Source organism: Mauremys mutica, chromosome 25, assembly GCF_020497125.1.
Source record: "Mauremys mutica isolate MM-2020 ecotype Southern chromosome 25, ASM2049712v1, whole genome shotgun sequence".
NCBI lineage: Eukaryota > Metazoa > Chordata > Testudines > Geoemydidae > Mauremys > Mauremys mutica.
The window spans coordinates 1,419,446-1,442,353 of NC_059096.1; the positions used below are offsets into that span (position 1 = coordinate 1,419,446).

Below are 22,908 nucleotides of genomic sequence, written 5' to 3' on the forward strand. Positions count from 1 at the left end.
GATGTTCTGCAGCTCCCCAGCCCAGGGCAGGCCGAGCCCTCGCTCCTCTGCCTAGGGCCATTCCCCAGCATGTGCGTGGGGACCTAGGCCTGGCCGCGCCCCGCCCTCCCGCTGCCCCCCCGTGCAGCCCAGCCCGTGGCAGGGGAGGTGCCGGCTGGCGGAGGCGCAGGCAGGGCAGGGGGCTGTTCACACTCTGTCTGGTTCCTGGGGCCCGTCTATTGTTTTTTACAGATCTCTTTTTCTTACACAGAAGCAGTAGCTCAGAGTAAGCGACTCCCAGGGCACAGGCGGGCGCTTGGCTCGAGCAGCCCAAGGCCACCAGGGTTTGGGGCCGTACTAAGCATCTCTGACCTCGGAGAGAGGGAGCAGAGCGCGTCCACGGGGCAGAGAGCGAGTCCTGGGCCCTCCTGTGCCCGAGGTGACGAGCTGGGGGCCATGGGAGCTGGGTGGAGCTTTATCCATTTTCTATGACTGCATCCTGGTGAGCAGCCCGACCAATAAAGTTTCTTTTCTAAAAGGCCAAGAGTGGAGCATGTTTCCCATGGACGGGGGCGAAGGGCACCGGCTGCTGCTGGGTGGAAGGGAGCCAGGGCTCTGCCCCACAAGCAGGGCAGGGGGCTCCAGCTCACCCATGTTAAACTGGTGTCCCAGCACAATGGGGGAAACCTTCCCCTTGTTGGAGGGACAAAGACCTGCGGCAAACAGGCCGTGGGGGGGGCATAGGTGCTGGAACTGGGGGGGCTGCGGCACCCTGGGTTTACAGGTCGGTTCAATGGCTCTCAGCACCCCCACTATACACATAGGCTGGCCGCGGCCACCCCAGAGATGGGTTCATGCCCCGTGCAGCAGGCACAGCTCTGCCAAAGCTTGGTGCGAGGGGAACACGGGAGCCCTGGGCAGCAGTAACCCCCAACACTGGGCTGAGCAAGGAGACGCTCGTCCCCCCACCCCCGGGCCGCACTCAGAGAGGGGGAACAGCAGGCACCACGTGCCCAGGCTGGCACCCAGCGAGCCCAGCCATGCCCAGCCCTCACGTGGCATCAGAGAACGAGGCCGAGCTGGGCAGTGACTCACCAACGATGAGCGAGTGTCTGCGACCTTGGCAGCAGGACTACGAGTCTGCTGGTGTCCAAATAGCCCTTCCCCTGCCCCAGTGAGCCCTCCCGCCCCACACCTGGCTCCTCCCCACTCAGGGGACAGGGTTCCTGCTCCCAAGGGGGCCTGGGACATCACTCCGGGCCTCTGCCACGTTCTGCCAGGCCGTGCTGCACCTCACGAGCGACTGCTCCCAGGCTCCAGCTGCAGGGACAGAGGCCCAGGGAGGGCCAGTGACCCCCCAGAAACCCCGAAGTGAGTCAGTGGTAGAGGCAGGACCTGACCCATATTCTGGCTCCGGCTCTTGGGAGACAGATGCGGCCAGGCAGGGAGGTGGGAGCCGAGCATGCTCCCCATATGTGCCAGTTCCACAGGGGGGCTGCAGTGTAAAAAAGGCTGAATCAAAGTTTGCCAGAGAGCATCAGGGGGCCCCTGGGACCAGGCAACAAAAGGCACCTGCTCCTTGTGATTTCATCCCAATAATGTAGGTCCTACATAAAACCAGGGAGTGTTTTGTTTTGCTTTCTCAGGAAGAGGGCTGGGTATTTAGAACATGGCAGAAGCTGGACAACCCCTCTGGGGGAAGGCAGCTCGCTGCGAACCCTGCCTCCCTTTGTCACTGTGTGCCCAGACCCCAGCAGTGACCCACCCCAGGCTGGCTGGACACCCTTCTCCATGCTCCCGCCTCCCCGCCCCATCCCGCAGGCCCTGAGCCTCAAACACATTTGTGGATTCACCCTGCCCCCTAGTGGGGCAGGTAAGCGCCATCACGCCCATGTTACGGGGGAAACCGAGGCACGCAGCAATCACATGTCCCTCCCCAGCCTGGCCCCTGGGGAATCACCGCTACCAGCACAGTGAGTGCCCAGCGCCCCTCCGCTGGGGGGGGGGGGATTCGGAGTTGGGAATGCTGGGACAGGGGTGGCCTCAGGCTGCCCTGGGCCAGCGGGTTCCGGCCTAGCCCCGGCTGAGGGAACCGTGGCTTGGCATCCCCTCCCTGCCCTCTCCCTGTTTTCCCAGCACATCCACTGTCCAGCACACAGGCCTGGGGGGGTCGAAACAGGCTGGCCTGGCCCAGCACCACTTCCCCCAACGGCCCCCAACAGGCAAACACCTTAGAGCCCGCAGAAGGGGGAGAAGGAGCCGGCGCCAGCCAGAACGGGGGGCTCTCACTGCCATGCTGAGATGCAGGTGGGAACGGCTGGATCCCGGCTCCCAGTCCCTGTGGGTCTGTGAGAGCCCCTGGGGAGCCCCTAGCCCCAAACCCTGGAACGGGAGAGGCCTTGGCCACTAGCAGGAACTGCCCCATCCCAGCCAGGCCTCTCTGCCCTGCCGGTGCCGCACATGCGCTCACGGCGGGGGCACCCTGGGGAGCAGGCTGGGCTGTGGGGAGAGCCTCAGGGGAACCCCCCAGTGCTCCCTGGCCCGGCGCTGAGCGCTGGGCGGGCAGGGGGTTCCCCTGGGCAGGGAGGAGGAGGGGGGCTCTGCCTTGAGGTTTCCTCCCAGCGCTGACAGTGCAGCTGTGTGCAGCCTAGCGCCCTGCCCACGAACCAACGGGGGCAAGAGACTAAGCCGCTGCAGCCCCAGGTGGGGGCTGGGGAAAAGGTCACCAGCTGGGGACGCTGCCAGAGAACCGGGCCGGGGGGAGCCATATGGGGCAGAGAGGAGCTGCCAGCCTGGGGCCCCTCTGCCTGTCTGGCAGTGCCCAGCGCCAGCTGCTGCCAGAGGGGAGCTGGAAACCCTGGGTCTGGACGCAGCTGCACCAGGAAGCTCCGCCTCGTCTGTCAGGGGCTGGCTCATGGCGTCCGTCCCTTTCCCCAAAGGCTGGGCTTGGCTGCAGAGCCGCAGCGGAGCTCCGCTCGGTGTGAGGAGCAATCCCCTACGTGCCCTGTGCCAGACTCCAGTCCCATCTCCTGGCTGCGCTGTGCCGGGGCCGGCCCCCAGCAGGGGCAGGCGTTTTCAGGAACCTTGCCGCCTTTTCTGGGTCTTGTTCAACCCTAGGGAGAGTCTGCAAGGGGACGGGGCAGGGACAGCCCGGGGCTCGGCTCCCAGCAAGCCCTGGCTGGGTGGGTTTTCCTGTGACATCACCAGCCAGCATGCGGCAGCCCACGGGGATTCTCCTCAGAGGGTGCTAGGAAAGCCCAGGGCACAGGGGAGCGAAGGGCACCCAGCCGGCTGGCCCCTCAAGGTCTAATTGTTTAGCTGGGAAAATACATCCCCACCCCTGCAGAGCCCATCTGAGCCGGGTCCCAGCACAGCCCGCTGCCCACACGACTCACACAAACAATCCCAGCTCTGCGGCCCGGGTGCACCCCGCGCCCTCACTGCAGAGCAGCAGCAGTTGCTGGGTTGCCTGTGAGGTTAGTGGGTACATGCGTCCGAATGGCCAGGTCAGTGGGGGACCTGCCCCTAAGGATCAAGGGGCATCGGCAGAGCTGGGGGGTGGTGCCAAGGGCTGGGGGGGGGTAGCAGGGGGTTGAGGGGCCTCACAGTTGGAGAAATAGCACGGCTGGACCTGCCCTGCCCTCTGCCCTCAGCTGGGGCTCGTGGGGCTGCACAGACAGACACAGACACAGCATCTGAGGGGCCGTTTCCCCCCCACCGCAGGAGGAAATCGTCTCTGGCTCCTTTGCATAGAGTTGGAGCCAGAACAGAGCAGCAGGTGGGAACGCAGCTTGTCCTGCCAAGAGTTACTAGCACTGCTACTGAAACACTACTCGGGTTTCCACGCCATGATCTGGGGGCTTCGGTGCTGCACCGGGCTCTCCCCCAGGGAAACGGGGTCCCTCTGCAATGTAATCAGTGCAGCAAGAGGGCCGGGGGGACAGTGAGCCAGGAATGTCTGTTCTGAATCCCGGGGAACAGAACAGGCATTTGGGAGCAGCGCAGCTGGAGCTCTTATTGGGAAATAAACCCACTGTCTTATTTTTAGCTCCACTGAAAACCCCCGGAGGAACCAAAGCAGCCAGCGGGTTTCTCCAGCAGCAGCAGACGGGTGGGTTGGGAGGGGAAGGGGGGATGTTATCAGGTTTGCAAAAGCAGGAGCGACCCAGGGAATTGTTTAAAAACACACCTACAGCCGGGAAGGGGACAGCATGACCTGTTCCCTTGAGCCCATGCATGATGCAATCGCCGCCTGTGTGTCCTAGCCAGGAGGCTAGACAGGTGTCTGGTAGCTTCCAGGAACACAGGAGATGGGACCCACACGGATCACTTCCCCTCAGAGACCACTGGTTCTTTTCCAGCTCCCTTGTCCTGAGGGGCACTATGCCCCGTACAACGTCACACAAGCATATCCCTTGCTGTCTCTGTAGCAGGCAGGTGAATGCTACACATCTCCATGCGTGGCTGAGCTCCCAGGGCTGCCGCTAGCTCTGCCCGAGGCCCCAGGCTTGGAGATGAAGTTACAGCGAAGTCGTGGGGCTAAGAGCCCGGGACCTCTGGGTTCACGTGCTAGCCCTGCATAGGGTGACCAGATGTCCTGATTTTATAGGGACAGTCCCGATTTTTGGGTCTTTTTCTTATATAAGCTCCTATTACCCCCTACCCCCGTCCTGATTTTTCACACTTGCTGTCTGGTCACCCTAGCCCTGTGTCTGGCTCCCAGTGGCTAAGCACTGGTTACCAGGGCTAACGGCACGTCCTGCCATGCTGTGCGGTCATGAGGATGCAGCACTTAGCATCTGTGCAGGGCTCTGAGATGCCCTGGGAATGCTCAGGGCCAGCTCTCCCCGATGGCAGCCGAGTGAATGAGCCGCTCATGCCCTAGCTGGGGCCTCAGTTGTTGCCAAGGGTCCCAGGCTGTGCGGGGCGCGTGCCTCACGCTGGCAGAGAACGGACCTAGCAGAGGGCAATGAGTGCCCTGGGTTGCACCTGGAGGGCAGCCAGCCCAGCTGAGAGGGGCAGGATGACACCTACCAGAAGGAGTCAGGGCCATGGCAGGGAGCTCCTGGGGATGCTGTCCTGGGAAGGGAACTCTAGCAAAGGGCCAGGAGAGATGCTGGGAAGCCCCAGGGCAGGACCAGCTCCTGTGATGAGCCTGGAGAAAAGGGACAGACCCCAGGGAGGCAGCCCAGGCGTCGGGTTTCTGGAGGAAAGGGACACACGCACAGACGGCCTGGGAGAGGCTGATGGGAACGGGGCCTCCGGGGAGAAAGCGCTGGGCGGTATCACCCGGCACAAGGGCAGCGGAGAACTCTGCAGAGCCCAGGAAGGGGCGAAGAGTCTGCAGAGGAGCAAGTCCAGGAAGGGGCCTCGAGATAGGCCGAGGGAGGAAGAAGTCTTGGGAGTCAGCAACAGTCAGAGAACTGTGCCCCACACTCCACGCCGGCAACTTCTCCTTGCGATTTGCCATCAGGACAGGGCACCCCAGGGGCAGGGGCAGTGAGAGCCCTGATGGCGAAGGCTCTGCTGCCTGCCAGGATGGGGCAGGGCAGACTCTGGGATTCAGGGGAGCTGAGGTCAGAGCAATGTTGGGGCTGGGGTGGGGAGCCTCTTCCCAAGGGGTGTGGTGGATTCTCCACTGGACGGCATCTGCTGATCACAAGCATCATCCTCAAACAGGTACAATCTACTAAGGAGCCTCATGCCAGCCGGAGTAGCCACGGTAGGTGGCGTCACACCAGGCACCATGCAGTGAAGTTTCCAGCCTCGGCTGAATTGTATGACTCCACAAGCCCTGGGGGGTCCCGCGGGTGGTGCCAGGCAGGGTCACGGCATGCACCCCATCACGTGTCGCTGGACACTTTGGGAGTGCGCTAGCCGAAGAGCCCGCACTGCTGTTTTGGGTAGCATGAGCCATGGCAGGAAGGCCCAGTCGTTGTGAGAAGATTGAGACATTTCGTGCAAAGTCAAACCACTTTATGCTGAGGATTTGGCACTGACGAGTCAGCCGGTGAGAGGGTCCTGGTTTCTGACTGGTGCAGCATTGCAGGAATGACACAGGTGGGATAGATCATGAACTCTGGCTCTGGCATCCCTAGGGAGGTGGTGGAATCTCCATCACTGGAGGTTTTTAAGAGCAGGTTGACCAAACACCTCTGAGGGATAGTCTAGATAATACTTAGCCCTACTGCGAGTGCAGGGGACTGGAGATGGCCTCTCAAGGTCCCTTCCAGTTCTATTCTATGATTGGCGAGACATACACTGTGCAGGAGGCGGCGAAACCTGTTCATAGAAGAACGTCCACTTTGCTGTGACTGTTTGACCTCTGCTTGCAGCCTATGGAGGTGAACTCACTGGTGCTCTCCAGAGTACTCGACCCCACTTGCCGAAGCAGGTCTGGGGGCCCAGCTCCAAGGTTCTGGACCTTGGTCTTCTGCCATGAGCTGTTCTGCCCATACGTTGGGCAGCATCTTGGAGCCCTTGGGAGCGTGGGGCTGACATTCTCTGTCCAACATTGTTGTGGACACTTATCTGTCATTGGGGGCTATGCGTCAACAGAAGACGCATAATCTGCAGAAAAGGACACATTGCACCGCCAGCGAGCAGCAAAACTCCAGTCCGCTCCGCCAGCTGACGCACTGCCAGCACTCAGAGCTCCGACTGAATGGAGTATGAAATCTCAATCGGTTCCTTTGGTGCGGGTTCCCCGAACACCACCACCCTCCAGGTTTTGACATTGTGGTGCCACTAAGAGCTTGTCTCTTATGGGCTCCTTCTTTAGGCACCTTAACAACCATCGCTGGACCTGGGTTTCAAACAACGGATGTGCCATGAGGGAAGCTGATCACATCCTCACCAGAAATTGCTCCATCGTGATCAAGATTGGGTCTCCTAAAACATACTCTCTAGCTCAATCACAAGATATGGGCTGGATGCAGGGGGCAGTGGCAGAGGTTACCTGGCCTAAGTTGTGCAGGAGGTCAGGTTAGGACCTAATGGTCCCTTCTGGACTTAACATCTCTGGCTCTTCTGAAGTGGGAGGGACGCTGGTGAGGGCCTGGCCTGGCTCCTAGAGGATGATCAGAGAGAAGTCTCTGGCCTTGTACTGAACAGTCTGGGGGGTGATAGCCTCCTCCTGGCCCATCCCCCACGCTCTGGTGCAAGGGGCAGGGATTCCAGTTCTGGGATGTCCTGTTTATGTCCCTGACCAGGCTAGTGCAGCAGGGGCAGGAAGGAAATCCCTGGAGGCATTAAACACAGCCACCAGCCTGCGAGCCGGCTCTGATGCAGGAGATGCCGGGGCACTGGCTCCACTCTGGGACGGAGTAGTGGAGCTCAGATGTGATCGGCACAAGACTAGTGACCTGGTGCACCTCTTCCACACACACCCCGCACCCCCCCCAGCATCCAGAAGGGGAGAAGAGGCAGCAGGATGTGCCAGACCTGCCTCGTGCAGCCCCCCAGGGCATGGCACAGATGCCCCCCACCCCCAGTCCAAGGCACAGACACAAGGAGCTGAAATAAATTGCAGGGATTATTTGGCCAATTTCTGCCGCTCTAAAATTCCCACTCCCTTCACTTCCTGTCCTAAACTGCTTTGCCGCTGTTCACTGGGTTTGCCAATGTTGTATTTCTGAAAGAAGGGACTGTTTTCTTAGCACCCCTGCCCCACCCCTCCTCCGGTATTATCCTCCTCATTATTTTTAATAATAATACTAAGCAGCACTCACCTCCCTTCGCCAGGGGTATTTCTTGCTGTTTTTTGCAGCACTCTGCAACTCCCAGTCTTGTTGTACTGCGATGTGGGAATACGGGACTGTTGGCAACTCTATGCACCAAGCCCCAGAGGCAGCTGCATCTCCGCTCTGGATGTACAGGGCTGTCTGCTGCCCAGCCCAGGGCTGCCCCAATTTCACAGTGGGGATAGTAGGGGCGGGGGGAGTTGGGGCTAATGCTCACAGATTCCCAGAAGACACAGGTTCAAATCCCCCTGGGGAGGCTGAAAGGCTGAGTCCTCCCCAGGGAAATAAACCGAGTCCTGCTCAGCCCCCCATGTACCCCATCCCTGTGTCCTGCCCCCCAGTCTCACCCCCCATGTACCCCCGCATCAGGCCCAGCCCCTCCATGTGCTCCCTCCCTCATGTGCCCCCAGCTCAGCCCCCCACGCCCCTTATCAGGCCCAGTCCCCATGTGCCCCCCAGGGTCAGCCCTCCCCACGCCCCCCATCAGGCCCAGTCCCCATGTGCCCCCCAGGGTCAGCCCCCCACACCCCCCATCAGGCCCAGTCCCCATGTGCCCCCCAGGGTCAGCCCTCCCCACACCCCCCATCAGGCCCAGTCCCCATGTGCCCCCCAGGCTAAGCCCTCCCCACACCCCCCATCAGGCCCAGTCCCCATGTGCCCCCCAGGGTCAGCCCCCCACTCCCCCCATCAGGCCCAGTCCCCATGTGCCCCCCAGGGTCAGCCCCCCCCCACCCCGATCAGGCCCAGTCCCGATGTGCCCCCCAGGGTCAGCCCCCCACTCCCCCCATCAGGCCCAGTCCCCATGTGCCCCCCTGGGTCAGCCCCCCACACCTCCCATCAGGCCCAGTCCCCATGTGCCCCCCAGGCTAAGCCCCCCCACACCTCTCATCAGGCCCAGCCCCCCATGTGCCCCCCAGGGTCAGCCCCCCCACGCCCCCCATCAGGCCCAGCCCCCAGGGTCAGCCCCCATCAGGCCCAGCCCCTCCCCCCGTGCCCCTGGCCCTTTAAGGGGCGGTGACAGCGGCAGCCCCGCCGCGCTGATGTCAGGAGCTGCCCGGAACTCAGCTGAGTTTCCCGCATGGACATTCCAGGCACTTGCCGCTCCGCCCCGGAGCCTCCAGGCTCCCCTCTCCCCTGGCCCGGCCATGCGGCGGGAGGGGAAGATTCATGCCGGAAGAGCCACCTGGGGCACCCCCCCGGCAATTCATGAATAATAAACGAGCCTCGTGGATAAGAGGCTCTGATTGGCCAAGAGGTCACGTCCCCTCGTGAATAATGAGCAAATGCGGAGCGCCATTGGCTAGCGGCGCTGTGACGTGTCTCATGGAGGGGCGGGGCTGATGGGCAGCAGGTTTCTGGTCCGCTGCGGAGGGAGCAGGAGGCCGAGCGCCCCAGGCAGCCGGAGCCGCCACCCCCCCGCCCGGCCTGGGAGCCCCGTCCCCGCAGGTGAGCTGGGGAGCCGGGCGGGGCCCCTGCGGGGAGGGGCTCGGGGGTCCCTCGGGGTGCTGCTCCCATGGGTGCTCAAGGCATGAGAGTGCGTGTGGGTGCCCCCCCCCCCGGTGCTGGGGCCAGACCGCTAGGAGGCGCGGGGCCGGGGGGCTGGTAGCTGCTCCCGTGGGTGCTGGGGTTAGGCTGCTAGAAGTAGCTCAGGGTTGGGGGGGCGGCAGTTGCTCCCATGGGTGCTGGGGTCAGACGGGGGGGGACGGCAGTTGCTCCCATGGGTGCTGGGGTCAGACGGGGGGGCGGCAGTTGCTCCCATGGGTGCTGGGGTCAGACGGGGGGGCGGCAGTTGCTCCCATGGGTGCTGGGGTCAGACGGGGGGGCGGCAGTTGCTCCCATGGGTGCTGGGGTCAGACGGGGGGGCGGGTAGTTGCTAGAAGTAGCTCAGGGGGGGGGGGGCGGCAGTTGCTCCCATGGGTGCTGGGGTCAGACGGGGGGGCGGCAGTTGCTCCCATGGGTGCTGGGGTCAGACGGGGGGGGACGGCAGTTGCTCCCATGGGTGCTGGGGTCAGACGGGGGGGGGACGGCAGTTGCTCCCATGGGTGCTGGGGTCAGACGGGGGGGGCGGCAGTTGCTCCCATGGGTGCTGGGGTCAGACGCGGGAGCGGCAGTTGCTCCCATGGGTGCTGGGTGCCCCTGGCTCTCTCTCAAGGCGCGAGCCAGGCAGTGGCCAGGGGCTGTTCTGAGAGCGAGATTTAAATGCACAAGAGTCAGGAAACTGAAAGTGGTGATGCCCGTGGCAGCCGGAACCCGGCCCCTCTCGCACTTCCATCTTGTCTTGCATCAGCCTGGCTTGGCAGCTGGCTCTCCCCAGGCCCTGCTGCAACCACACGCTGGGCCGCCATGAGTGCGAGGGGCCCTGAGGTGCCTGCTCAGTGCTCCCTTGGGAGCTGATGGGGACTGAGGTAGACCAGCCGTGCCTGAGCGGGAGCCTGACCCAGCCAGGCGCTGCTGTCACTGTCGCTCAGTAGCAGCCCAGGGGCTGGAGTCAGGAGCTTGGCCTAGCTGCTAGGCACCTTTGCTTTGCTGTTCCCACGCTCCGAGGTGGCTCGCTGGGATCTGACTTGCTGAGCGAACTGGGCACAAGGCCCCAGCCAGTGGCCGGACGGGGGCCTCTCTTTGTGCAGCGCTGTCAGTAGAAAAAGGGGCTTTTGTTTGAGAAACCTCCTGGCTAGCGCTTGTGAGCTCCCTGCGCCTCTCCTGGCTAGCAGCAGAGCTGCCTAAAGTTGAAGCAGGTTGAAAAAGTCCTAATATCCAGTGTCGGGGATGATTGGAATCACCTTTCTTTTGACGAGGGTGTCGGGGCTGAGTGGGTCTCATAGCCTCGGCCAGAAGACTCCACAATTTCACTTTTGTTGTTAGTTGTCCACTTTCTCTCTGTTCTGGGGCGCTAGGTCTGCAGCCACTGGGGGGTACGAGGGGCCATTTCTCTGGCACCCAGAAATGAGCTAGGCACCTTAGAGAAATAGGTAAGAGCACTGTACCTGAGAGCGTATGTGAATGCCACCACCTGGCGCTTTTACAACAAGGCGTTGTGTCCCACGGGCGGTGGGTGAGCCCCTCTTCAGGGAGGCTAGCCCCTAGCTCCGCCGCTGCCCGCCACAGTCCGTGGCCAGAGGAGCCCTGGCCAGCCTGCTGCTAGGCCGGCCAGAGCCACCCCGGGCCACCAGCTGGACTGAGCATTGGCCCAAGCCACTCCTGGCCGCTCCAGCCTCTGGCTGCCAGCCCGAGCTCCAGGCTGCCAGCTGGAGCTGAGCCCCTGCCAGCTTCAGGGGAGAGGGGGAGCGAGGGGGCCCACGGCCTGGGTTAGGGGAGGCTTAGCCTCTGATACCCACTGCCCATAGGGTTGCCAACTTTTTAATTGCACAAAACCGAACATCCCTGCACCACCCCTTCCCCGAGGCCCCGCCCATGCTCACTCCATCCCCCCCCAGCGTATGGGATGAGGCTCCGGGCTGGGGCAGTGGGTTGGGCTGTGGGCTCTGGGGTGGGGCTGGGGATGAGGGATTTGGGGTGTGGGAGGGGGGTCCAGGCTGGGGGGTGGAACTGAGGATAGGGAGTGTGGGAGGGGGCTCTGGGTTGGGGCAGAGGGTTGGGGTGTGTGTGTGGGGTGTGGGATCCTGGCTCCGGCAGGAAGTTTGGGTGTGGGAGGGGGGCTCAGGAGGGGGTATGGGGTGCAGGATCTAGGAAGAAGTTTGGGTGCAGGAGGGAGGTGTGGGGGTGGTGCTTACCTCGGCGGGGGGGCTCCCAGAAGCAGACACATGTCCCTCGACTCCTAGGCAGAGGTGCAGCCAGGTGGTGCTGTGTGCTGCCACCCTCACATCTCCCATTGGCTGTGGTTCCCAGCCAATGGGAGCTGCGGAGCTGGCACTTGGGGCGGGGGCAGTGCACAGAGTCCTCCTGGCTGTGCCTCTGCCTAGGAGCTGAGGAACATGTTGCTGCTTCTGGGGAGACAGGTAGGGAGCCTGCCAGCCCCACCAACTGGACTTTTAGTGGCCCTGTCAGCAGTGCTGACCGGAGCCGCCCAGGTCCCTTTTTGATGGGTGTTCCGGTTGTAAACAAGACACCTGGCAGCCCTAGCTGCCCATGCGCCGTCCCACAAATCCCATGGTTTATTACAAGGAAGGAACTGGTTTGTATTGACCAAACTCTGTAAAACATCCAGGGTCTGACCCTGAGCATTCCTCCCTCTTGCCAGCCTCTGCACTAGCATTGGGGAACCTTGGGGTGACAGTGTTTGCTGTACATCTAACTCAGAGCCTTGAGTATCAAAGTGCTGCAACTGCTCTGCAAACGCAATGGGAGTGTAGAGATGGCCTTGTTAATTCCGTGAATGTGATTGTAGCGTTCAGTGCATTTTAAAATGACATTTCAGAAAGCTTTGACTGTAAACCGCCTTTTTGGAGTAGATGGACGGGGGAGTCTCTGAACTGATTTAAGAAGTCAAACTATGGACATTCAAAAATCTAGTTTTTTATTGGGTTCTGGCCTTGTGTGCGCCCCCCCCCCCCCCCCGACTGCTCTCGGGTTTTGATCACAAAAGGATCCTTATGGCGGAAATTTCACAATGCTTAAGAATAAGGGTTTCTAGCAGAGCTTGCGGAATCTGTTGTTAGAGGCATTGCATTAATATCAATCAAAACTGCTGGGTTACTGAGATTATTGGTAATCAAGACTGAAAACCAGAAATGTTGATTCTGTATTTGGTCAACCCAAAGCTTAGCAAGCTGATTCATGTTTCCAACAGATGTGAACTCTGAGTTGCATTTTATTCTCCTTTGCTTGTTTTCACTGTGAGCAGTTGTGAGTGTTTGTTTTTTGTGCTAGCTCAGATCTCAGCTGGACCAGACCTTTGTCTTTAGTAGTAGTTTTATGAAGAAAACTGGCGTCTGGGGTGAAACACAAGGTCTGGGGTTCATGATGGTAGATGATTTTGCAGCACTGTGTCAGGGAATCTCTTCGGTCCTTATCTGGCCCCGATGACCATAGCATCCAAGCACCTCTCAGTCCCCGGTGGGTGTCTTTTCCCCATTTTACAGATGAGGCAATGAGGGGCAGAGAGACTAAGTGACTTTCCCAAGGTTACTCAGGGACTCTGTGGTGGAGCATGGACTATTCCCCAGGTTCCAGGCTAGTGCCGAACAGCTGCACCATCCTTCACCCTTTCCTAAATCTCTGCACTGATTACTTCACTTTACTTTCTCCACCTCCAGGGTTACTTTTCTTGGCCATCTGAACCCTGAGAGCTATATTCGCTCATTTGCCTGGGGCAACGGACTTTCTCTTTTACAGAAGAAGTCCATATGTTTTGTCATGCTACAGACAGCCAGGCAGAACTTCCCCTGAGCTGGTGAAGTTCTGTTCATCTACTGCTGCAGCCTCACAAACCCGTCTGGGGGGATGAGGAAGAGAAGTTCATTTGAAAGCTTTGGTGAGTGGCGGGAATGACTCCCACAGACAGTTAGGACCTCTGCTGAGAGCTGGTCGGGAATTGTTTCACTTGCTGTTTCTTTGTTGGAAAATACCAATTTATCAACACCAAAATGTCCCGATGAAAAGTTTGAGATTTCTTGGGTCCTCCAGGATGGGAGGGATGGAGACACAGAGCCACCCCCTCCTAGCTTGGTGATTAAGGCACGTGGGAGATCCAGGCATCCCTTCTCTGCCTGATTTGGAGCAGGGACTCCAAGTTGGGTCTCCCGCATCCCAGGTGAGTGCCGGGAGAGCCAGGCTTTTGGTTCTTTTGGTGTGTGTATGTTTCTCTTGCTCTGTTTCGTTCCAGTGTGGGATGAAGCATTTTTCATGAAGGAGAATTCCTGTTTTCCAGCCTGCCTTACGCACAGCGTGACCGTACAGATAGCTGCAGGGTGTCATTCTCCTGGCTTGGAGGAGTGAGAATAGCCCTGGAGCATTCTGAGAAAACAGGGGCTCTTTGGAGGGGTCTGGCTGTCCCCTGCAGCTTGCCATGCAGCTCCTCACTCAGCATGTTGCATTTTGGGTTCATTACAAACCCCCCCCCCTCCCCCAAAGGAGATCTGGAGCACAGATTGCACTGCGTTGTTCCTCAGCTGCATTTCAGTCCCCAGAGCAAAGGTTGTTAAACAGCACCTCTCACTCACTACTGAGTGGCTTTCATGGGAGTGCCTGCCAAGGCAGGTTATCAAGCATTCAAAGTGCAAGGACTGAGAGAAGCTATTTTTAACCATTCATTACCCACCCCTGCCCTCCAGCAGGGCAGGACACACTGGAGTTTAATGATCCTTGTAGTTTTCCAAACCTAGTCAGCTGCTAGGTTGGGGGAGAGACGTGTGCTCAGAAGTGTGTGTGCGCTCTGAGACTTGGCTCATTTAATGCATCAGCTTAAAATGGCCTCCCATAATTGCTGGCTTGGTGCAGTAACAGCTCAGGAAGTTGGGTCCCAAATGAAGCATGCTAGGAAAAGAACGGCGTTTGGGAGGAAGTCAGTCCTCTGTTAAGGCTGAAGTAATGTTCCAGTGTATATTTCTTGTGCCTCTTGAGGAGGAAATTTTTGCCATGCAGGCCTGTCCCCTGCTAGCAGTGATCCAAGTTACCAGGGTAGCTGTGGTTCCCCGCCCACACACCTCCAATGCCGTTCTAGTGTAACCAAGGAAACCTGAGGCTAACGTTCTAGCATCTGTTTGGTACCTTTGCACAGTTTCTGTCTATTTCACCTAGTGCCGGTGTGACGGGAGACTAGATACTGGTAGCATGGTTACAGGCTGGCTCTGCTCCAGAGGTGAAAGGAAAGGCTAACCACAGAGAGACAGAAGCCAGGCAGAATCAGAAAGGTTCATCCCTCAGGTCTTTAAACCTAGGCTGGGGAGACTGAGCAGTAGCAAGTCTGGGTCAGGTGGGTGAGGGACTCCCTTAAAGGTTAGTCAGACTAGTGCTTTAATAATGCAAGAGAGATGGAGTAGCTCTTCCTCCTTTCTCTTGGGGCTTATCTATGCTGGGGCTTTCGCCACCAGCACAAACCCCTACTGTAGGTGGCCACACTGGTGCCAGTCACTGCTCGCACTGCAGCAGCGCCTACAGTTCTCAATGATGATGCAGCAAAGGGAGAAGTGTTCAGTAAATATTTGTTTGGTATTTGGGGAGGAAACACTAGATATGATCTAGTCGTCATATGATGAAACACTTTCAATTCCAATAGTAGCTCAGAAGTGCGTTTAACATCAGCTACTAAGGTTAGCTGTCTTTAAATCGGCAGGTCCCGATAATTTGCATCCAAGGGTTTTGAAAGATCTGGCTGAGGAGCTCGATTGGACCATTAATGTTGATTTTTCTGTAACTCTTGGTGCACTGGGGAAGTTCCAGAGGACTGGAAGAAAGTTCATGTGACAGTATCTGGAAAGGGTAAATGGGCCAACCCAGGTAATTACAGGCCTGTCAGCCTGATGTCGACCTCAGGCAAAGTAATGGGAATGGCTGATGCAGGACTAGATTCTTATAGAATTAAGGGAGGGTAATGTAATTAATACCAATCAACGTGAGTTTATGGAAAATAGACCCTGTCTGACTAAATTGATTGCTATATATTTTACAAGTTTAGATGATAAAGGGATTAGCATTGATAGCATAGACTTCGGTAAGACTTTGTACTGCACAACATTTTGATTTTAAAAACTAGAACAATATAAAATCCACATAGCACATGCTAAATGGATTAAAGTGACTGACTGGTAGGTCTCAATGTAACTGCAACAGGAAATCCTTGAGCGGGTGTGTTTCTAGTAGGGGCCTGCAGGGATCAGTTTTGGCCCTAGCTAGTTAACATTTGTATCAGTGACCTGGAAGAATACATGAAATCACTGATCAAGTTTGCAGATGACCCAAAGACTAGGGGAGTGGTGAATCCTGAAGGGGACAGATCATTGATACAGAGCTGTCTGGATCGCTTGGTGCAGGCCAACAATAAACATTTAATATGGCTACAGGCAAATAACACATCTAGGAACAAAGAGCATCAGCCATGCCTACAGGATGGGGGACTGTGCCCTGGAAAGCAGGGGCTCGGAAGACTTGGAGCTCATGCTGAATGATGAGCTGAACACCGTGGCCAGAAGGGCCAATCTCATCCTTGGGTGCATAAACAGGGAATTTTGAGTGGGTGGAGGGCCCGCATTGCCTTTGTATTTTGCAGTGATCTGACTGCTGCCGGGAATCCGGTGTCCTGTTCTCGTGCCAGCAGTTCAAGAAGGATGTTAATAAATTACAGCGAGGAGCCGTGAGAACGATACAGGCTTGGAGACCGTGCTTTTAGTGACAGACCCAGGCAGTTCAAGCCATTTAGCCCAGCAAAGAGAAGCTGAAAGGCCGACTGGATCGGTCTGTTAGGACCTGGGTGGGGGGCAGAATTTTGACGAGGCTCTTCTCATCTAGCAGACAAAGATATGTAACAATCCCACGGCTGGAAGTGGAAGCTGGACAAAGTCAGACTGGAGATGAGTCACTTTTTGAACAGGGAGGAGAATTAATCCTTGGAACAAATTACCAAGGGCTGGGCTGTATTCTCCATCCCTGGCAACTTTTAAATCAAGAGAGGACGTTTCTCTAACGAGGGCTGCTCTAGTTCCAACAGGAGTTAATTACACAGGCCACAGCTGGCCCTGAATGTGGGAGGTTCAGAGCAGATGATCGCAGTCCCTTCTGGTATAGTAGTCCAGGACACTCTGGTAGCTAGGGTGACCAGATGTCCTGATTTTATAGAGACAGTCCCAATTTTGGGGTCTTTTTCTTATATAGGCTCCTATTTTCTTCCCCCCCCCACTCCCATCCCGATTTCTCACACTTGCTGTCTGGTCACCCTACTGGTAGCCATTGGCACAGAGCCACCGGAGTGGCTGCATAACTCCCCCCAAGGAGAGGAGCCCCTTGCATTCAATTCTGTACCCACCTCTGGGCGGAGCGGCAGGAAAGAGGAGATGGCAAAGCTGCCTCCTGGCCACGTGAAAGCTTCCAGCAGTTCCATCTGTACTTTCCCGTCTGCTCCTAGCTTGGTGATGGGCCAGTCAGCTTAGCACATCCTGAATCCTCCCCCTGCCCCCCAGGTTGTTACCTGCACAAAATGTTCTGTTACATGCTCAAGGGCACCCACCTTTACCCAGTTCCTAGGGCTCCAGGCAAAAAGCACCTAACTCGACTCCTCCATGGGCTCACAGCAAACATCCTTTCCCTGTGGACTCAGGGCTTAATCTTTTGTTGGTTTACAGGGTCTTACACAGTAATATACTACATAACCTCTATTTATTAACAGTCACCAAAAACAGACGGCACACGCTACACATACAATGCTCACCACTCCCAAGAAGACCGATGAACTTTTCTTGATGGCCCATCAGGAACAGGTCATCTGAGGGACTCCAGTTTCTGCCCGGTGTCATTGGCAGAGAGTTGTGGTCTGGCAGCTCTGATTGTGGGGCTGTGTCCTGGAGTTGGTTCCCAAAGAACTTCCTTTTGGACCCCAGTTTATATGGTGAAATTTGCATTCTTTTTAGCTGTTCCTTAACCAGTCCTTTGTGCTAAAATTTAACTAACCAATCCTAACAGGTTTCAGAGTGGGAGCCGTGTTAATCTGTATCAGCAAAAAGAATGAGGAGTCCTTGTGGCACCTTAGAGACTAAGACATTTATTTGGGCATAAGCTTTCCTGGGCTAAAACCCACTTCATCGGATGCGTGGAGTGGAAAATACAGTTCTCTGTGTATATATCTTCCTGCTGTATTTTCCACCACATGCATCCGATGAAGTGGGTTTTAGCCCACAAAAGCTCATGCCCAAATAAATGTTAGCCTCTAAGGTGCCACAAGGACTCCTCATTCTTAATCCTAACATAGTGTAACAAAATTCTCTAACCAATCCTATCCCACCACCTTAATTAATTTACACCTAGCAAAATTAATTATGTAACAGACAGAAACAATTAAAGAACCAGACAGAGACCATGCGGATAAACAGTAGGGAAGTGGGGACCATAATGACAAAACAACACAGAAATGAGGATTTCACAACCCCAACTATAGATAAGTGGTTTCTTGACTGACAGGATTCTATCAAACTAAGTTTTCTTTAACCATCGTAAGATCTGTTTCTTTATCTGGTGATAGTGGGGACCGTTAGGACGGGGTCTCCTTAACAGCCTGATATTACAGTGTTTTAATGTAATTTAGGTGGAATGGGAGGATGTGACTTCCTGCTTCTCAGCTCATGGCTGCTGGTCGGCTGCAGACGAAGGCCTTGTAGTGCATGGCCGCAGGAGCAGAGCCCGGCGCAGTGTGGGCAGAGGAGTTTAACTCTGCAAATTCGCCTGGAGACATTCTTGTGACTGACCATTTGGATGGTGGCAGCCCCAGAGGCTCTGGCCTGGAGGGCCCCTGCTGTGCTGGCAGGTGACAAGAGGCAAGAGGTGGGGGGTGGATGGGACAGACGGGGGGGTGTGGGGAGGGGCACGGTGACCTGCTGCACCCTGTCCAGTATTCCCCACTCACCCCCCTGGGTGCTGAGGCAAGCTCAGGCCCTAGGTCTCCGGGGGGATTTACTATTCCTGGCTCCAGTCAGCGCCTGCGGGTCCTGTGGCCAAGGGGTTGATTTAGAGTGCGCGTGTGGGGCCTGCTCCTGGAAGCTGTTCTCTGCAGCCGGGCCTGCCCCTCTCTTGCCGTGGGAACTCGGAAGCATTTCGCAGCTGAACAGAAGCTCAGATTGGTTTGGCGCCCGGTACAGGAACTGTTCCCGGAAGTGAGCCGTGGCTGACTTGGTCAGAACGTCACTGCCACGCCGCAGCTCGGGGATCTTGGTTTCGGGCTGCCAACACCCCGAGCCGTGCACACAACTGCTCTCCAGGCGTCATCTGAGTAGTTTCAAATGATGTTTATGAAAGACGTGGCGGGGCATAGGTTCAGCTGCGCTGCAGGCTGGGTTTGTGTTTCCCTGCGGCAAGGCTCCTGCCGCGCTCTGCGGTCTCCTGGAAGGTGTTCAGGGTGCACGTTGGCACTGCCCCGTGGGCAGCTCTTCCAGGAAGCGGGTGTCTGGCTCTCCTGGCATTAGGAGTAGCAGGGGAGTCAGACTGCTGGAGAGGACACGGCCTGTAAGCACGTTCAGTGCGGAGGTTCGCTCGCTCGCTCTCCACCGAGTGGCTGACGAGAAGCCTTGTGGAGGAGGGGGCTGTGCAGGACACTGACTGGAGTTGCCTGATTACTTAGTACACGTTTGGCCTGACCCATGTGGCTGTATCTAGACACCCCCCAATTCTGTGCTGAGTAACATTGCGACCTGTGCTGTGGTCGAGATCGGAATTCGGGTGATCTCAGGACCTGCCACTTAGAACCAAAACAAGCAGCAAGGTCTAGACCAGGGGTCGGCAGCCTTTCAGAAGTGGGGTGCCGAGTCTTCTTTGAGTCGCTCAGATTTCAGGTTTCGTGTACCAGTTGTACATGTTAATGTTTTTAGAAGGGCTCTTTCTATGTCTATAATATAGAACTAAACTAGTGATGTATGTAAAGTAAATAAGGTTTTTAAAATGTTTTAGAAGCTTCATTTAAAATTAAATTAAAATGCAGAGCCCCCCGGACCGCTGGCAGGACCCGGCAGTGTGAGTGCCACTGCAAATCAGCTCGCGTGCTGCCTTTGGCCCGTGTGCCATAGGTTGCCTGTCCCTGGTCGAGAGGGAGTGAGGAGTGCTCCGGATTCCCCCCACGTGTGCCTGGGAGCCATTCATGGCGGGGAGAGGAGGGTTGTTCTGTAATGCTATAAAGACACTTCAGAGAATCCAAGTGGCTGAAATCTCCATTCGGGCAGGCTGTTGTCCCTCGACCAGCGAGGCTACGGAGGGTCTGCGGGCGGGCTGGATGGCTGCGTGAGGCTGGCTGCTCTGTATTTCTCCAGTCTTGTTTCCCACCCCATCCAATGGCAGTGAGTGTCCCGGGGATGCTCTGCAGGAGTGTGAATGGGTGGGGAGGCCGTGCAAACACCTCTCCGAGCTGGCAGCCACTACTAGGGGACACTGGTGGGTGCAGCTGTACATCCAGGAGGCTGATCTCTTTCCGGGACCTGCACCTGCCTGGTGCTGCTTGAGGCTCTGGAAGCAACGTGCAAGCCGAGGAATGTCACGCCCGCACTCCGTTGCATTGCAAGTTTAAGTGCGGCTAATAACAATGCTGAAAGCCACTGCAGTCTGAGCTGGCCCAGAGCTCCCAGCGGCAGGATCCTCTGGCTGTATCTCCCCTGAGGGATTCTGCCAAAGGGCTGACAGCATCAGGGTGTTCAGAGCCATGCAGCCAGCCCAGTCGGATCAGTCTGCTGTGGGCTTTGCTGCAGCTTGTATGTCTGGGAAGACAGCAGCTTTCTGAGCGTGTGTGTGGGGGTGGGGGAGTTCTGACATCTGCAGCGAAGGGAGTTGCCGTGCTCCAGAGGGGCTCAGAGGCAGGCGTGCGCATGGGGCAGCACCTGGGGGGAGTGTGGGAAGAAAGGGTCAGGAGCCCAGGCACTGGGCAGCGGGTGGAGGAAGGAGACAGTGGGGCTGGGCTGGGTATGAAGGGGGGCTTTTGCCTGCAAGGAGCCAGCCTGCCCCAGGGAAGCCGGGATTGAGCTGCAGGTTGTCTTGGTGGAGATGGGCCAGGCTGCTGGCCTGGGAGCCCTGGGAGGAAGGCTTGGGGCCTAAGGGGCCCTGTGGAAGTTGCTCTGGCTGTGTGCCAAGGGAAGTCTCTGCCTGCTTGTACAACAGCAAAAGCTTCGGGCCCCTGGAGGACCCAGCACCTGCGGGAGAGATTAGTCTGGGCTGAGGCTCGTCTGGGGGAGCAGCAGCCTGTCTGGGGGAAGCATGGCAGACTTGGGGCACAGGCCGTGGGCATAGAAGGGCCGATGCAAAGCCCGTCGATGCTAAGAGGAGACCGTCCATTGACTCCAGCGAGCAGCAGATCAGTCCCTCCGAGCACTGCTGGCCTTTTCAGAGGGAAGATGCTGCTGGCCTGCTGGGGTCGGGGGGAGCCAGAGCTTGGCAGGTTTGGGCTTTACGTCAGCACCCTCTGTGAGGTCGGGGTGAACCCTTTCTCCCCAGCTTTACCTTGAGCTCTCTGTTGGGAAGCAGTCTGAGATCTGGGGGTGAAATTGGTTTTCTAGGCTTCGTGCTGTTGCTAATTTCATCCGTGGTGAGCTAAAAAAAGCAGCTGCTCCATCAGGTTTTGAGCCGTTTCAGTTTGGCAGCATTGTAGGGCTAATAGGAGATGATCTCGGGGCTTTCTGAAGCTGGTGACATCAGCTCCAGGGTGCCCCACCTGCAGTATGAGGACAGACTAGTTTGCAGAGCCTTTCCCCAGCTTGGGCTGCAGTCTCTCAGCGCTGCAGAGGCGCGTAAGAGACGTGGAACGGCGCTGCTGTGCTGTGCTGTGCTAGACTCCTGTTCTACGGAAGAACTCAGTTTGGGTTTTATGACCATGCACAATGTTCAGCTGTTTTGTTTTACTTGTTTAAGGATCAGGCCTCAGGGCTTGGCCACAGACTGGTTGTGGGCAGGTCACCTAGGGGTAAACTTTCCCAAGTAGCTTCATGTTCTGGATGCTGCTGTTTGACCCGCGTTGGGCTCTGAGATGCTGAGCATTGCAAGTGTGCAGCAGTTTTGCTAATCAGCACATGACTGTCTGCAGGGTCCCGCGCCCTAGTAGGCAGAGGAGGGAAAACAGTCTGATTACTGTGAAACTGCAGCTTTGGTAAGTTTCTCTTTCTTCAGATTGAGGCCTTTGGCTGCTGCTAAAACAGAAGCAGAGAAAAGCAGCTGTTCTCACTCTGGTCTGATGTGTGTGATTTGTGCTTCCTCATCCCACTGAGCTGCTCCTTCGCCTGCAGGCATTGCAGCCGGCTCTGAGCTTAAGGGCTTGCAGAAATCCCCCCTGAACTGCTGGGGGGGGGGGTTCCCCATCTCTAACTCCAGTGACTCTTGGAGGGTGGCAAGTGCAGGGAGTGACTCGGGGCATGTGATGGGATCTCAGATGCTTCCTGTAACCTCTCACCCACCCACCCCCAAAATCAGGCTTTCCCGACTGTCAGCTTCTCCTGTAATATTTGCTCAGATTGGTTTCATGTGGGGTTACCTGGGCTTTCCCTGCAGTTATTCACTGTCACTGAAGCCGTAGGACCCGGCTGCCCTCTGGCACGGAGTGGGAGCGACCCCGTGGAAGTCAGTCGGGTCACCACAGTGTAAGCCCAGCGAGCGAGGGAATGGTCCCGTTCTCCAGGCTGTGACCCCCACATTGCTCCTCACTCTGCCCCTGGCCTGTCACAGGGAGACTGAACTCCAGTTACCCCATTTCTGGCCTGAGATACTGAACCGACACAGCATGCGATTTTCAGATCTCACCCCGACGCTTCACAGGCTGACACGCTGGTTTAAAAGCAAAATTACCCTTGATGAGGTTCACTCAGCTGAACTTTAGCGGCGGCTGGTTGTGCTCAGCTGACCTTTAGTGGGGACTGAATTTGCTCAGACTTTCACAGAGTTGCAGATTGTCCGGTGAACAAGCCACGGTTTCCCCTGCTAGTTTTCATTTGATTCCCATTGACACACATGGAATAAACCCAAGAGTTATTTCTTCCTCGTTTCTGCTGTGGTTCCTGGCAGTCCCCGCCTCCCGCACTTACTGTAAGTCGAGTGTAGCTCATTCCTTGCTCTGGTTCTGGAGGGAAACCAGAGCCGAGAATCAAGGTAGTCTGGTTTGGGGACAGGGTGTGTTGGCATCCTGCTGAAGTCCCGTAACTGGCGGCTCCAGGTGAAGGTAGGGAGCCTACTGGAAATGTTCTGTGCTGCATGGAGAGAGTCGGGTCTTGCCAAAAACATCCCCCACAGGGGATAGTTTGGGGTTGGCTTCGCCCTAGGGAGATTTGCATGGCAATGGGAGCAGTGTGGGAGCTGAATGGACGAGTGCTCCACTGCCAGACTCTTCTGCCTGGTGGATTCACGGCTCGTTTCGAAGTGCTGGGAAGTCTTGTGCATTGTGCTGAGGGAGGGGGTGGGGTGGGGGACAAGGGGTGCAGTGCGAGTACTGGTTGGTGCAAAGGGCTCAGCTGCAGATCTCTGCCTTCTGAACCAAGGATTCCTTCGGCTCCCTGATCCCACAGCCTCAGGCAGGCACGACTCCCGCTGAAGCTGTGTGAAGTCTACAGGATCAGATGCGAGGAGC

The 22,908-nt window shown here is 57.3% G+C and overlaps 1 protein-coding gene across 5 annotated transcripts in view; it reads left to right on the plus strand.

Moving 5' to 3' along the window:
- The first annotated feature begins 9,011 nt into the window (after nt 1–9,011).
- STAT3 (signal transducer and activator of transcription 3) overlaps nt 9,012–22,908 on the plus strand; it is a 33,850-nt gene continuing 19,953 nt past the window's right edge. For 3 of the 5 annotated variants that reach the window (XM_044999796.1, XM_044999797.1, XM_044999798.1), the window contains exon 1: nt 9,012–9,167. The gene's annotated coding sequence lies outside the window, so the exon portion shown is untranslated. Of the gene's footprint in view, nt 9,168–13,131; nt 13,153–22,908 lie in introns of those variants that run through there. The other 2 variants (XM_044999794.1, XM_044999795.1) reach the window with 2 other exon arrangements.